Below are 14669 nucleotides of genomic sequence, written 5' to 3' on the forward strand. Positions count from 1 at the left end.
CGAATACACGAATAAACTCTCTATCTATGAATAAGCCGTATACAAAATAGCTTATATAGACACGACAACTTCGCCTGGCATGTTCAGGCGAAGTTGTCCCTAACTTCGCTTGTCTAACAAGTTCGCCCATATAAGCGAACTTGTTAGCAACTTCGCTTACATACAAAACTCAAATCTAACTAACACGATTACAGACACTCGACACTGAACTACTGACATCATGCACCAACAGACTCCCCCTTGGCAGTAGCTTCATCTTTTTAGCTTCAAACACGTGTCTAGTAATCTTCAATCTTCTATCTTCAAGCATGCACTCCTTCTCGAACACAAACCGAGACAACTCTTTGATATTTCCTCGCTTCGTCTTTCCAAGCAGGAATACAAAATATCTTCTTGTCATTCAAAACCTGCAAATCAGCTTGCGATAGGTTTACCAAGTGCATCGGATCATACACTCTAAGCAGCTCTTGTTCATCCTCGTCTTCCATCACTGCCTCAGCTGTTTCACAATCAACGAACCACCACTTTAGATCTTTGAGCACATCCTTGGGCATCTGTTTCATCGGCACTTCTTTCAAACATCGGATCGGTTTATTCTTCATAATCATCCAAGGCTTTCCGTCTGCTCTCAAACCTCTATCCTTGTCTTCAACAAGTTTTCCCTTTTGTGGTTTCAACAGCTCAAATTTCTTCTCTTTTATACTCTCTTTCCACACAATCTTCTCTTTCCACACAATCTTCCCAATGACTCTAGCCATATTATCGTCACTTCTGTTTATCAATCACAATCTGGCTAAGTCTTTCACTTCACATTCTGGCAGTGTATTCAACGATCTCAACACCCTTTTAAAGTACTGAACACCGTCATACATTTTAATCACAAAGAGCCTCAACTGCTCATCATATATCCAGCATATAATCCCTTTCTTCGCTTCAGCATAACCTTTAATGTTGTAACTCTTCTTAAACATTGTAGGGACCGCCGGTTTTTTCGTTTTGACGAACCACTGAGCATAGCCTTCTTTCCATCTAGGCTGCTCTTCCCATTCAGTCTCATCATTCCCAATCTCTTGACTCATATCTATCTTCTCAACATCTGGTATCTCATGCTCCACATTCTCTCCTACTATCTCTCCCTCTTCAATCTCATTATCAACCACAATTTCTTCTCCAATCTTCTCTATCACATCACTCGGTAGTACATCATCATCACCAACCAAACCATCATCCATCTCCTCTACGTCCACTACCACCACATCATCACCACCAGCTGCAGTTGTCGACTCCCCCTGAGTTGTGGAAGTTCCAAGAGCTTGATCAGTTCTTGGCAACTTACCACCTGCATCTTTCGATGCATTTGGGATCATCGTCTCTATCATTTCGTCTCTTGGTCCTCAACTCATCGCCTTTACAGCTCGTCTCCCCCTGAGATGCCAAGAACTCCTTGAAAGCATCTATGATTTTTCCATGTTGTACCAGCAGGGACGACTGCATCTGATTCTCTTCAACTAGGCGTTGAATAGCCTGGGTCTGGATAAGATTAATCCTTGACTGCTCTGCCACGACCCGTTCAAGTGCTGCTATTCGTTCAGAGTCTGATAGGGTTGCATCGAAATGGAACCTCATATGTGATATATCTTGAGTGTACTGAGGAGGGATTTCCGATGTCACCGGGACCTCAGAAGTAGAAATAGACGTAACCGCAGGTGGTATCGTCACCGATAGCCCTGCAGTGGCCACAACAGTCGACTCGATAAATTGTGCCACGACCTCCGATGGAGTAACAGTCGGAGGTGGCAATGAAACGATATCAGGAGCCGAAAGTTGGAAAGTAGTGGGTGGGAGGCCAAATGATGAGGTAGCCACCACGGGAACAACCGTAGCGCTTGGCCTTGTAACCTGTAGTGATGAGGGAACCATTGTCATACCGGATAGTGCTGGTGGAGTGAAACGTACCACCCTAGAGCTCTCACCGGCTCCCGATCCTGCACCTATCAGTTCCCTTCTAGACCTCCGGATAAACTGTTGTACCTCTTCCTCATAATCTGACTCGCTGTCTTCAACAGTTCTTCTCGCCTCTGCCACTTCATCATCAGAATCTGAGCCAGCCACCGTTGTAGCTGCCCTAGTAACATTCACACCCGAAACACGTTCAACCGGGACCTGTACGTTCTCCTCTGGATCCACCCGATCCATATCAAAGAAGCCTTGACCACCAAATTCTGCATCAAGGTCCACGTTCTCCTCCGGTGACACAACAGGAGCAGCAGGTATAGCTTGAGGTGCTCCTGCCTGTTGTGGTGCCGGGTCCCTAAACTCGTCCCCTCGAGCAGGTACATACCCCGGGTTGATTAAGTACCCAAACAGCGGAGTATGCCGAGGACGGAGCTCAGGTTTGCTCCTCGCACTGGAGGATCTACATTGGGCGAAGATCCGTTTGTTCACACTCTCTACATATCGGATCGGACGGCGCTGAGGAAGCGTTGGAGCAACATGATTCAAGATCATTTGAAGAAATCTTGGATACATGATAAATCGCTCACGCGCCATCGCTCTTCTTTGACGATCAATCTCATAAAAGACCATCTGACTAAAGCTGAATCGCTTGTTGTAAGTCAGAGCAGTCATCGCTGACTGCATGGTCGCGCCCATGCCATCAGTGCACGCCTTTCTCCCTGACATGCAAACAATCATAACATGCATGAGAAAGCGCCACTGGTCAAGTAAAAATCCTTTCCTCCTCTGCGTATCCCCCAAGGGACCAGAGTATCCCATTCTCAAAAACGCTCCATCATGGAAAGGAGCTACAAACTCTGTTGGGTCATCCCTTGTCTCATTCCCAAATCGTAAAGCCGCCCGGATTTGTTCAGAAGAGAACTGAACAATCTGATTGTTGACTGTTGCTCGCATCACCGGGGGCTCGACCCTACAATCGTATTCCACGGTCTGCCAAAAATCCTCAATGTTGGGCAAGGATATCGGCAGAGTTGTTGTAATCGCGTGGAATATCCGCGAGCGTAACAGAAATGTGATGATTTCGCGGAAATCATCAACTCCGCTCGCCTCCGGGTCTAATGTTATGTACATGTTGTGACCCGGGAAGAACTGCCTCTGGTTATCACCTCCGTCATCACCGCCTGCACCACCTGCTCCAGCAACAGCAGCCATATCTGCAACAAACAGGTTAAGTTAGATAAATGTCAAAGCGAATCACAAGTTCGCCTGTTACCATGAGCGAAGTTGTGATCTATTCTATACATGCGAAGTTAAAGGTGGGGCGAAGTTGGGAAACAACTTCGCTTCAACTTGAACTTCGTCTGATAACTGTTAAGTACAAAGGTCCAGGCGAAGTTAATGATAACTTCGCCTAACCACAACATCGCCTCATAAACTGTTTCAAAAATTAATAATCAGGCGAAGTTAAACCTCAGGCGAAGTTACGGATAACTTCGCCTAAACTGTAACTTCGCCGAATTCGAATCGGCAACAGATAGGTTAATGGAACGACGTGTAGATGATGATTTTGGAGATCGAGGACTCCGTAACACATGATTTTATGAAGTTTTAGACGTTCAAGTAGTTTACTATCACGTAATAACAAGTTTGAAATCGGGTGTTTAAGGTTCGAAAGAACGAGGTCGTTTATCGAGTCGAAACGACCGATGATTAACCTCAATAGACAATGATAATATGATAATCGAACCCTACACACCTTGAATCAAGGATTGGAATCGAAATAAGAACACAGACGCTTTAGATCGATAAGTTCGCTAAGGTTGACAGTAAGTTCGCTGGTTTTTGGAAAATAATAAATCGTTTGACCTTAAAACTTCTTTATATAGGGTCAAAGTTAGTACAGGCGAAGTTATCGATAACTTCGCCTATTCCAGGCGAAGTTATGAACAAGTTCGCCGGTATTTACAAAACAAACCCCTATACTTTGAACAATTTTCAATAAAGTTTTAAAAACATCCTTTAAAGCGTTAAATGATACGATCAAGACCAAGTAACCAGGTATAAAATCAAACAATTACAAAAGTAACAAAAATTTGAAAAAATAAAGTACACGGGATCAAATTTCAGTCTCGACAGGGACTACCGTGTTTTAGAAAAGATCCGAACATAAATCATACTAATTACGTGACTGTCACACAGATCCGTGTTCAGCTGTATTATGACATAAAGAGACAGGTTGTAAGCAGGTAATCTACTTAAAATGGTTTTCATTGTTTCTGTGATACGGGTTAGGTTCAATTAAGCTCAAAACTTAAGTGGGCAACAACTCAGAGATTATGATGCCTCCTATCTATGCTCAAAGCGTATTTGGCTTTCCCCAAGTCACCCCGAATTGACCTCGACCCGTAGTGTTTGATTAAGTAGTAATTACTCTTCGATCTTAGACTCTGCTTCCCGTTCACCTTCTTGCGTCTTGATTGATAATCATTAACATTATGAACTCTAGAATTTTATTTATTTATTTATTTATTTATTTAACATGTATATACACAACTTCACGTAGAAAACAATTGCAAGTCCCGAATCTGGATCACTGCAGCGTCTTGACACGCTATCTTTACGGGAATCAGAACACTCACGGGCTCGTGTATGACTGGGTAATCGCTTTTCTGCCTATCATTCGGAAAGATATGTATGAAGACATGCACAACTCTTAAGGAGTTTCCACATAAAATCGAGTAGATTTAGTTAGTATCACTTCTACTTTTACGCACCATAAAAAGCTACCATGACATACAATGACTGTTCTAAAGTCTTTTAGGCCTAATAACTTAACTAGTTAAGCACACAGAATCAGTATATCTATCACTTTCCAAGGTTGGATCAATTTTCTGTTAATCATAGTAAAGTAACTTCTTACGAAGTAGTAGACTTGAAAAATAATTTCATCTCCCGAAAAGAAAAATTTTAACATCAATCGCCCCGACCAAATCAAAGTCTTCAGGGAAACGGCTATCCCGAAGATCCAATGGATCAGCTGGACCGACCACACACTAGTATGTGTCCTTCTAACTAAGTATGATCGACTAATTTTCAGCGAAAGAATGAAAACACATCATAAACCGCCCCGGTCACTTTCAGTCATCTGGTTAATGGCTATCCTCATATTCTACAAGTAGAAATGAGGACCAAACATATCCGAAGACATGTCCTTCAAACTGTGGCAACCGACATAATTCTAAGCGATAGTGACGTTTTTTTTTTTTTTTTTTTTAATTCAAACACAAACATATGACATGGTTACTCGGGATTGATCATCCCATTCAGCTCAACAAGGTTTTGAAATCTAGTTTTGTCAAACGCTTTCGTGAACAAGTCAGCGAAATTATCTAACGTGTCAACCTTTTCGAGCTCAATCAGTTTCTTCTCAGCACAATCCCTTGTAAAATGATGACGTATGTCAATATGTTTAGTTTTACTGTGCTTCACGGGATTGTTAGTTACTGAGATAGCAGCAGTGTTATCAATACAAGTAGGAGTAAGTGAGAAATTCAGACCATAATCGCGCAACTGTTGTTGAATCCAAAGAACCTGGGAGCAGCAGTTGGATGCTGCCATGTATTCTGCTTCACAGGTTGAAATTGCGACTGAGGTCTGCTTCTTGCATTGCCACGACACTAGTCTGCCACCAAGAAACTGACATCCACCAGTTGTAGACGTATGTCAATATGTTTAAGTTTCTGAATTGCTCCACCAGTTGTAGACTTCCGACTCTGATTGCACCCTCCATAATCAGAATCCGTGTAAGCGACTAGCTCGAAGTCTCCTCCTCTCGAGTACCACAACCCCAGCTTCGGCTTGCCTTTGAGATACCGAAGTATTCTCTTCGCACCCTTCAAATGAGATTCTTTTGGGTTTGCCTGAAAGCGTGCACAAAGACAAACAGCAAACATTATATCAGGCCTAGAAGCAGTTAAGTACATTAAAGAACCAATAATTTCCCGATATTGGGTTGGGTCCACGTCTGCATCGTTGTCTGAATCAGCACCCAATTTGTGATTGACGCAGACTGGAGTATCATATGGAGTGCTGTCCTCCATCTTGAAGCGTTTGAGAACATCATGGACATACTTCGTCTGATGAATGAACATCCCGTCTTTCTTCTGATTAACCTGCAATCCTAAAAAGAAAGTTAGTTCACCCATAGCACTCATTTCAAATCTCTTCTTCATGACGGCCTCAAACTCCTGACACATTGAGACTTTTGATGCAGCAAAGATAATGTCGTCCACGTAGACTTGCACCAGCAGAAGGTCGCTACCCTTTCTCTTGAAGAACAATGTGCTATCAATTTTACCTCTTTCAAACTCATTCTCAAGCAAGTAATCTGATAAGGTTGAATACCAGGCACGAGGTGCCTGATGTAGTCCATACAACGCTTTACTTAGCTTGTACACGTGATCGGGAAAGTAAGGGTCAGGAAAACCCGGAGGTTGCTCAACGTACACAACCTCATCGACTTTACCATTTAGGAACGCACTCTTCACATCCAACTGAAAGACCTTCATCTCCTTATGAGCAGCAAATGCCAAAAACAGCCGAATGGCTTCCAATCTTGCCACAGGAGCAAACACCTCATTGTAATCAATCCCCTCTTGTTGATTAAAGCCTTTAACAACCATCCTCGCCTTGTTTCTGATAACAATCCCTTTCTCATCTCTCTTACATTTGAAGACCCATTTCGTGCCTATCGCATACACATTCCTTGGTTTTGCAACCAAGTTCCATACTTCCATTTTCTTAAACTGAGCTAACTCTTCTTGCATGGCTTCGACCCACGAGCTGTCCTTAAGAGCCATTTGATAGTTCTTTGGTTCAATCTGGCTGATAAAGCAGGTGTACAAGCACTCGTTGATTATGCCTGATTCTTTAATGCTTGTGTAAACACAGGTGTGCTCATTCAAGCTTTGTCTTGTTTGTACACCGGCGGACAGATCACCTATCACGTTCTCCAAAGGATGATCTTTGTGAATTCTCGTAGTCGGAACCGAACTGACGTTCAGATTATCTTCCAAGTTCGAAGATAGCTCATCAATGGGTGATTGATGTTGAGAGTGAAACGGATTGACGATATCCTCTTCAGTAGAGGCAGCAGGGGTATTGACAGCATTTGACGAGGAAGGTTGACATTCATCATACTGTGGTCGTTGCACCAAAGTGTCTTCCTCATCGCATATCATCTTCGTAGCAATTCTTTCCTCAACTTCTGCAAAATCCAAATAAGGCATGTTAAAAGATTTAAAGAGTCTATCATAGTCGAAAACCCCAGCGGGTCCCGAGCTTGGTTTTGGTGATTTGTAACTTGTGATATCAGTGTTACACACCACCTCAACCTTGCTGTTCGATGTATTAAAGACCCGTCTGTTGGGAGTCCCAACAACGTATCCGACTAAGATTCCTTTGTCGGCTACTTCACCAAATTTAGAATTGGTCTTTAATATCGAACATGGGGACCCGAATGGTTCAAGACCACTCAAGTTGGGCTTTCTCCCATGCATAAGTTCATAACAGGTTTTATTTAATCTTTTAATAGTTAACACTCTATTAAGGATATAACAGGCTGTTGCAACAGCTTCAGCCCAGAACACCACGAGAAGTTTTGAATCAGCCAGCATAGTTCTGGCTCCTTCAATTAAGGTTCTGTTTTTCCTCTCAGCCACTCCATTTTGTTGCGGTGTATACGGTGCGCTATATTGGTGTTCTATCCCCTTCTGTAAGCAGAAGATCTCCATCTCGTAGTTCTTGAAATCAGTTCCATTGTCACTCGTGATGAATTTAACCCGTTTCCCCATGATATTCTCAACCTTGGTAACCAAATTCTTTACCATCTGCACTGTTTCATCCTTTGACTTCAGAAAATATACCCAGGAATATCGAGAGAAATCATCAGTGACCACCAAGCAGTAAGATGTTCCTCCTAGACTTCTTACATTCACGGGACCGAAGAGATCCATGTGAAGTAATTCTAGGGTACTGACAATTGAATTGACCTTCTTGGTGAGATGGGATTTCTTGTGTTGCTTTCCCTTTTTGCATGATAAACATTTGTCTTCAAAGTTGAAATTCTTCAAGGGAACACCCAGCACAAGCCCATTTTTGACAAGGTAGTTCATTTTCCGAAGATGAATGTGCCCCATTCTCCTATGCCACAACTCGGACTCCGATTCAGTTGCTTTTGACAGAAGACACGATTCTTCTGTGGCCATCTCAGTCGACCTCATATCCATGATATACATATTCTTCACTCTTGGAGCCTTCATAACAATCCAATCCTCGGGTATCTTAAAACTAGGATACAACACAATCGCTTCATTCTTTGTAAAATGTACGGTGTAGTCTTTGTCACAAATCTGCGAAACACTCAGCAGATTATGCTTCAACTCTTCAACAAAATTTACTTTCTCCAAAGTCATCTTTCCATTCGACACCGTCCCTATTCCTGTAATCCTTCCACCGCTCTCTCCTGCGAAACTCACTCTTCCTCCTTGAACATGTTTCAAGTGGTGTAACAATTTCTTGTTACCCGTCATGTGCCGGGAACAGCCGCTATCCACAACCCATTGATTGTTGGCAGCCATGTTCAACTGTTCCTGCACGATTAAAGCAGATGATTAAAATCTGGGGACCCAAGACCGATTGGTCTTGGGTCGATACATTCCGTACCTTGGCTGTCCAAAGTTAGTATCATAATAATTTCTGTGAGTCCTAACAGGATACCTTCTTGTGGATTGACTATGAGGCCATCCAAACCTTCGTGAATTAAAAGAATTATTACTTAAGGTTTGGTTGTTAGCAGAGAAAAACTGAGATCTATTTCTTTGAAACCCTGGATTAGTCTATTTTCTGAAATTTGATGGGTTTTCATTTTTACCATTATATTGATTAACGTTAGTTCTTTTCTCAGATTCTGAAGTCCTCACTCCTCTGAATTTCTGCTTCAGAGGGCAATCAGCAACAAGGTGTCCTAATTGATTACATCTAAAACAACTCCTGTGTCCAACTTTCTTATCAAAAGTTGTCTTAGATGTTGAGGCTTTATTACTGCCCGTTTGTCTCACATATGGTGGGACATACGGATTTAGTGGAGACTTCTTTTCAGGTGTTTTATTTTTCTCTCCACTTTTTGGTAACACTTCCTCTTGTTTTGTCTCACTCGACTCAGAAGACTTGTCTGAGTTAGATGAGACAGGACTCGGAGCAGAAATCTTAACACTTGCAACAGGCTTACTAACTTCTGGTTCTTTAATAGTAACTTGAACCGGAACTGTCTGACCATAGTCAACATCGACAGATTTCTGATTACTAGGGTCATAAGTGTAATTATGATTGAAAGGTGGTGGAACTTCATGATAACCAATTCCTCCCCTTTTTGGGGAACCTTGATCACTAACGAGGTGATCAAGTATAGCGGAGGAATTTCTGAATTGCTCAAGTTTCCTGTTAAGTTCCACCACTTTTACCTGGTGATCAGCTATCTGTTTATCCCTTTCAGCTATTAGTTTGGTTTTCTCTTCTAGTACTTCATAGCTAAGATCAATCACTTGAATTTTTTCAGCAAGCTTTGCTTTAAGACTTTTAATATCTTTCTCACTAGCTTTAATTTTTACTTTGTAACTATTTTCTCTAGCTTTAGTGAAATGATGATCTTCTTTTAAAGTTTTAAATTGCGCATCCAAACTAACAAACTGATCAGTTATAGTTGTCAGTTGTTCAGACAGATGTTCACACTTAGTACAAGGGTGTTCGGTACATACCTCGGAGAGCTGGTCTGCCACATCTGCCATGTAAGTTTCATTTTCGCCAGTTCCCTTCTTACTATCTGCAGTTTTGATGTTTGCCAAATTGGCCTGTTCAAATACTTCTTCAACATGTAGATTCCAGTTGTACTCCTCATTCTGTCTGGAAATCATGGCTCTATAGTCATTACCACTACCACTTTGCTGTGTAGATCTGTTTTGACTGCGTTCTACACGTTCATTTTTGCATTCTTTTGCAAAGTGGCCATTCTTCTGACAGTTGTAACAGCGTACCTTCGACTTATCAAACCCTGGCCTCTCTCCGACAAACTTCCTGCCAGTCTTCTTCAAGAACCTCTTAACCCTTCTCACAATCATAGCCATCTGCCACTGCAGATCCATCTCCTCCAGATCATCAGCATCGATCTGATCATAGTCTTCATCCAAAATTGCAGGATCAACAATCTTACCCTGAATGTAATTCTCGTACGAAGCAATAAAAGATGCATAGAGAGCAAACTGCTGTTCAGCAGATTTAACACTCATGGGCATCTTCGAGTAGTTGTTGTTTGAAACACTTGGGGAAAAACTACTCTTGGTCGATTGAGGTTGAGAAGCATTTGATCCTCCAGCTACAAAGCACACATCACTGTTCATGTTGAGAGATACATGTCCTTCGTGTGTTGAGTTAGCGCCTGACTCTCCCTTAGAGTAATAAGCAGATGATTCAGTTTTCGAACTTGATCCTGAGTTAACCTTTGCACCATACATACCCGGATCTTGAACCTGATCAGTAGGTGTCTCCTTTCGTACCATGTTCAGTTCAAACGTTCTTAGCTTGTTAACTGCTGTCTCCAGGTCATAGTCAGCAAAGTCTTTGTCTTCTCTCATCAACACAGTATACATCTCCCATTTCGGTGGGAGAGCATCAAGAAGCTTTTCAACAATCTCATCTTCTTTGTAAACAATTGAATAGTTGCTGAGTTCAGTCATCAGATGATAATATCTAGTGATGATATCATCAAGTGATTCATTCTTCATATACTTGAAGACCGAGAATTGGGTTTTTAGAAGTTTAATCTTCGATGCACGAATTCCCACATTACCCTCAAACCGGTTTTCAAGCGCTTCCCAAAGCTCTCTGGCAGTTTTATACTTTCTGAAAGTGTGCAGAATCTCTTGTGGAAGAGCCATTGTAATTTCTGCATGAGCTTTGCTTTCGGCCTCATACATTTTCTTCTCTTCTTCTTCGATCTCTTTGTATTTCTTGATCTGATCACGACCCTCATACTCAGCAGTAGGTGGAATGTAACCATCTTGTATGCACACCCACATCTTAGCATCTTGGTACTTGACAAATTGTTCAAAACGATCTTTCCACGCTACATAATCGGTTTTCTTAAGCATCTTCGGTGCCTTTGTAGCTGAACCCGCTTCCACTTCCATCTTAACTAGTTCCGTAATGTTTATTGAAGACATCTTTCACGAAACCCAAAGAAACTCTAAAAATAAAAAAATTTTATTTTAAACAGTACTGTAGGCGAAGTTGTGGATAACTTCGCTTAAGTCTGAACTTCGCTGATTATGAACTTCGCTTCCTTTTTTTTTTTTAAATTCGCCTGATTCGGCGAAGTTGTGCATAACTTCGCTTAAGGTAAGCGAACTTGAGAGGTAGGCGAAGTTATGGGTAACTTCGCTTGATATAAGCGAACTTGAGAAGGTAGGCGAAGTTGTGGATAACTTCGCTTAACCTTATATCTTCGCTGAAACCCTACGAACAGTGACGGCAACTTCGCCTGATGAACACGAACTTTCTGCAGATTAGATTTCTGGGTTTTTCGAGGTTTGTGAAGGTGTTATGGGTTGTTTATGATTGTAGGAGGTGAGTATAGCACAAAAACTCAGAAAACTCGTCCCGCGAATAGTCGAACGGAACGATTTCTACACCCGCGTGATAATCCCGAACCACACAATCGAGCAAATGCTCTGATACCAATTGTAGGTTCCCAGCCGGATCTACACGAGATATCGCGTTCTACGTAGGTGTGGAATCCCTACGTAAGACGTTACGAGTATAGAAAACAATACGAGCTAACACACGATACGATAACCAAACACACGTTGTAATCCAACCGTAAACACGTGATACTATGATCACCAAATACAAACTCTCTGAGTCGAATACACGAATAAACTCTCTATCTATGAATAAGCCGTATACAAAATAGCTTATATAGACACGACAACTTCGCCTGGCATGTTCAGGCGAAGTTGTCCCTAACTTCGCTTGTCTAACAAGTTCGCCCATATAAGCGAACTTGTTAGCAACTTCGCTTACATACAAAACTCAAATCTAACTAACACGATTACAGACACTCGACACTGAACTACTGACATCATGCACCAACATAATGTCGTACCCAGATTCTCAAATTGACACTTTTTAGATTGACAACCCAATAGATACATTTAGTAATGCTATAAAAATAATAGAGCCACCCAAATGAGTGTACTTTTTTCCAGTTTAGGCATACATGTCCATACCCCTCACACTATATACACTCCTCTCAGTTTAATATCTGGACTAGAAAAAGATGTGCTAGTATATATCTCTTCCCTCAAAAACCAAATATGAGTCACGACTTAATATGCTTGCAGTTCATTCATATCTTCACCCATTAACCAACGGTTGCATAAAGACTCGGACTAACGGGTTTTTCTGAGGCTTAGGTTCGGGTGTAGAATAGGTATATTTAGTGACTAAGGTGGATGAAACCCAATTTATTCAAACAAACCAACAAAACAAACTCAAATACAAAAAAATGTCTATTTACAAACAATTGTAACATTAACTGGTAAATCTTTTTGGCTTTTCCCGATTTGTTTTCTTTTTGTTTTTTTTTTGCCAATAATTGATAAACATTACTGAATCAAATATTTACACTGACAAAGACATATGTACACTGTGTAATATGCTATATAACTGACTATATATACAACTATAACAAACTGGATTTTAACACAAAGGGTTTAAATAAAATAAAAGGCCAAGGCTGACATGGTTTGTAATGAAGGATTTAGCAAACGAAACGGAATAAGGCTCAAACAGGCTCCTAAGGGATACTGTAGGGTAACAGATTTTATTTAGTAAAGGTATATATGTGTGTACGGGTTTTCTACAGTCCTAATATCCATATAGGTGATGGTATTAAGATCTCGACATGCATATGAGAAGCAAGTTCTAATTATGTGAAACATACCGTCTACACTCAAATCATAATCTGGCAAGTTTTGTTATATATATAATATGTGTATTATGTATAGGGGCTATATCTTGCAATATGGATGGATATTTGGGCTGCCGACACGAAACATGTATACCTGTCCCCTTAACTCGTTATCCCCGTCTAAACGACCCCGTTTTTACTCCTTTTTGAAATAAAAAGTGTTAGGGAAACTATCGAGAATCTCAAAAACTGATCATGATCAAAGACCTCTAACTTCCCCCCATCTCCACACTTGGGTTGACATTGTTCTCAATGTTATAAATTTAAAGCAATTAACAAACATTTACAAGATGGGTTGAAATTGATTGTTTGACAAATTAAAAACTGGGCTCTAGTGTTATGGTCCTAACACGTAAATATACAATTACACTTATAACAATTAAACTAAAATAACAAAATAAATTATTAAACCGAATTCACCTGATATAAATGACCATGCGGTGCTAAACGTGGCTCGTGAGCAACTCGTCTTCTTCAAAGACTATAAATGAATATGCAAAATCTTAACAGGTTTAGAAGCAAGCTTCTCACCATGACTAAGACATAGATCTTTAAAGAACATTGCAAAAATTTTAATTTTTTAATACATTTTATAAATTGATTACCGAGCCAAATTATTAAGTTTCATAATAAATTTTGTTAAACGAGTGAAATATATTAAAATACTTAACTCACTTTCATAGAAATCACGGTTGCATTTAGCGTACGCGACAAGCCCATTAACCCCACCCCCCGTCGGGTAGCCCGGGTGGACAACTAAAGTCTTGTGAGGGTTTATAGTGAACTACACCCACAATGTTCAATTACAACATAATGTACACATACCTGAAACTCAACATCCTTATCAGTAACACGACACGTATGGACCCGTCGGTAGATATGGGTTATACCACAATAATTCCATTAATTCTTTTATTTTAAGTTACTCTAGTATGCTAGTTAATTTGGTGTAAAATCGGCTTAATTGGGGAAAAACAGTGTTTGGTGCTGAAGACCCCACTATTGGCGTCGAAGATGCCATTTGGCGTATTCGGGTGCCAAAATGGTTGAAAATATACAAACTAAACTACAATGCAACCAAAAATATAAATATACAAAATATAGAATTACCACCGTTATTCAGATATATGACATTTAAGGTGGCGGTTAGCATGATCCCGTGCAACCCTCTCACTACCTTAACGCTTCTACTCATGAGGTGGCTCCCAACCTTTTGTCATGCCATAATCCGGCCCAATCATTGTTAACCTCCATTTTTCATTGCATTCAGGCGGTTTCTTTACCTCTTTTTTTCTCATCTTCTTTCCCTTCTTTGTTGTTGTTTTCTCACCACCTCTGCTTCATTCACTATCTCACTCGATATATTTACATCCATGCTACAATTTTGCTGATTCTGATCAGTCACAAAACATTCAGCTTTTGTGTGATCCTTCTCCAAGGATATACACTTGTCAACAAAAGACTTAGTAGCATTTTCAAACAATGATAACCATTTATCATGATCTCCACACTTGATTTCCAATGGCTTATTAGAACAATCAATCACCATATGTGTTATGGCAAGGAATGACCCGTTATGACTGTAGGCTGTGTATTATTTACATATTTTACATAGTCAAGTACAAGAAAT

The sequence above is a fragment of the Bidens hawaiensis genome, unplaced genomic scaffold (assembly GCF_021521415.1).
Source record: "Bidens hawaiensis isolate Kalapana, Puna unplaced genomic scaffold, B.hawaiensis_p1.1 tig00004030_1, whole genome shotgun sequence".
Taxonomy (NCBI): domain Eukaryota; kingdom Viridiplantae; phylum Streptophyta; class Magnoliopsida; order Asterales; family Asteraceae; genus Bidens; species Bidens hawaiensis.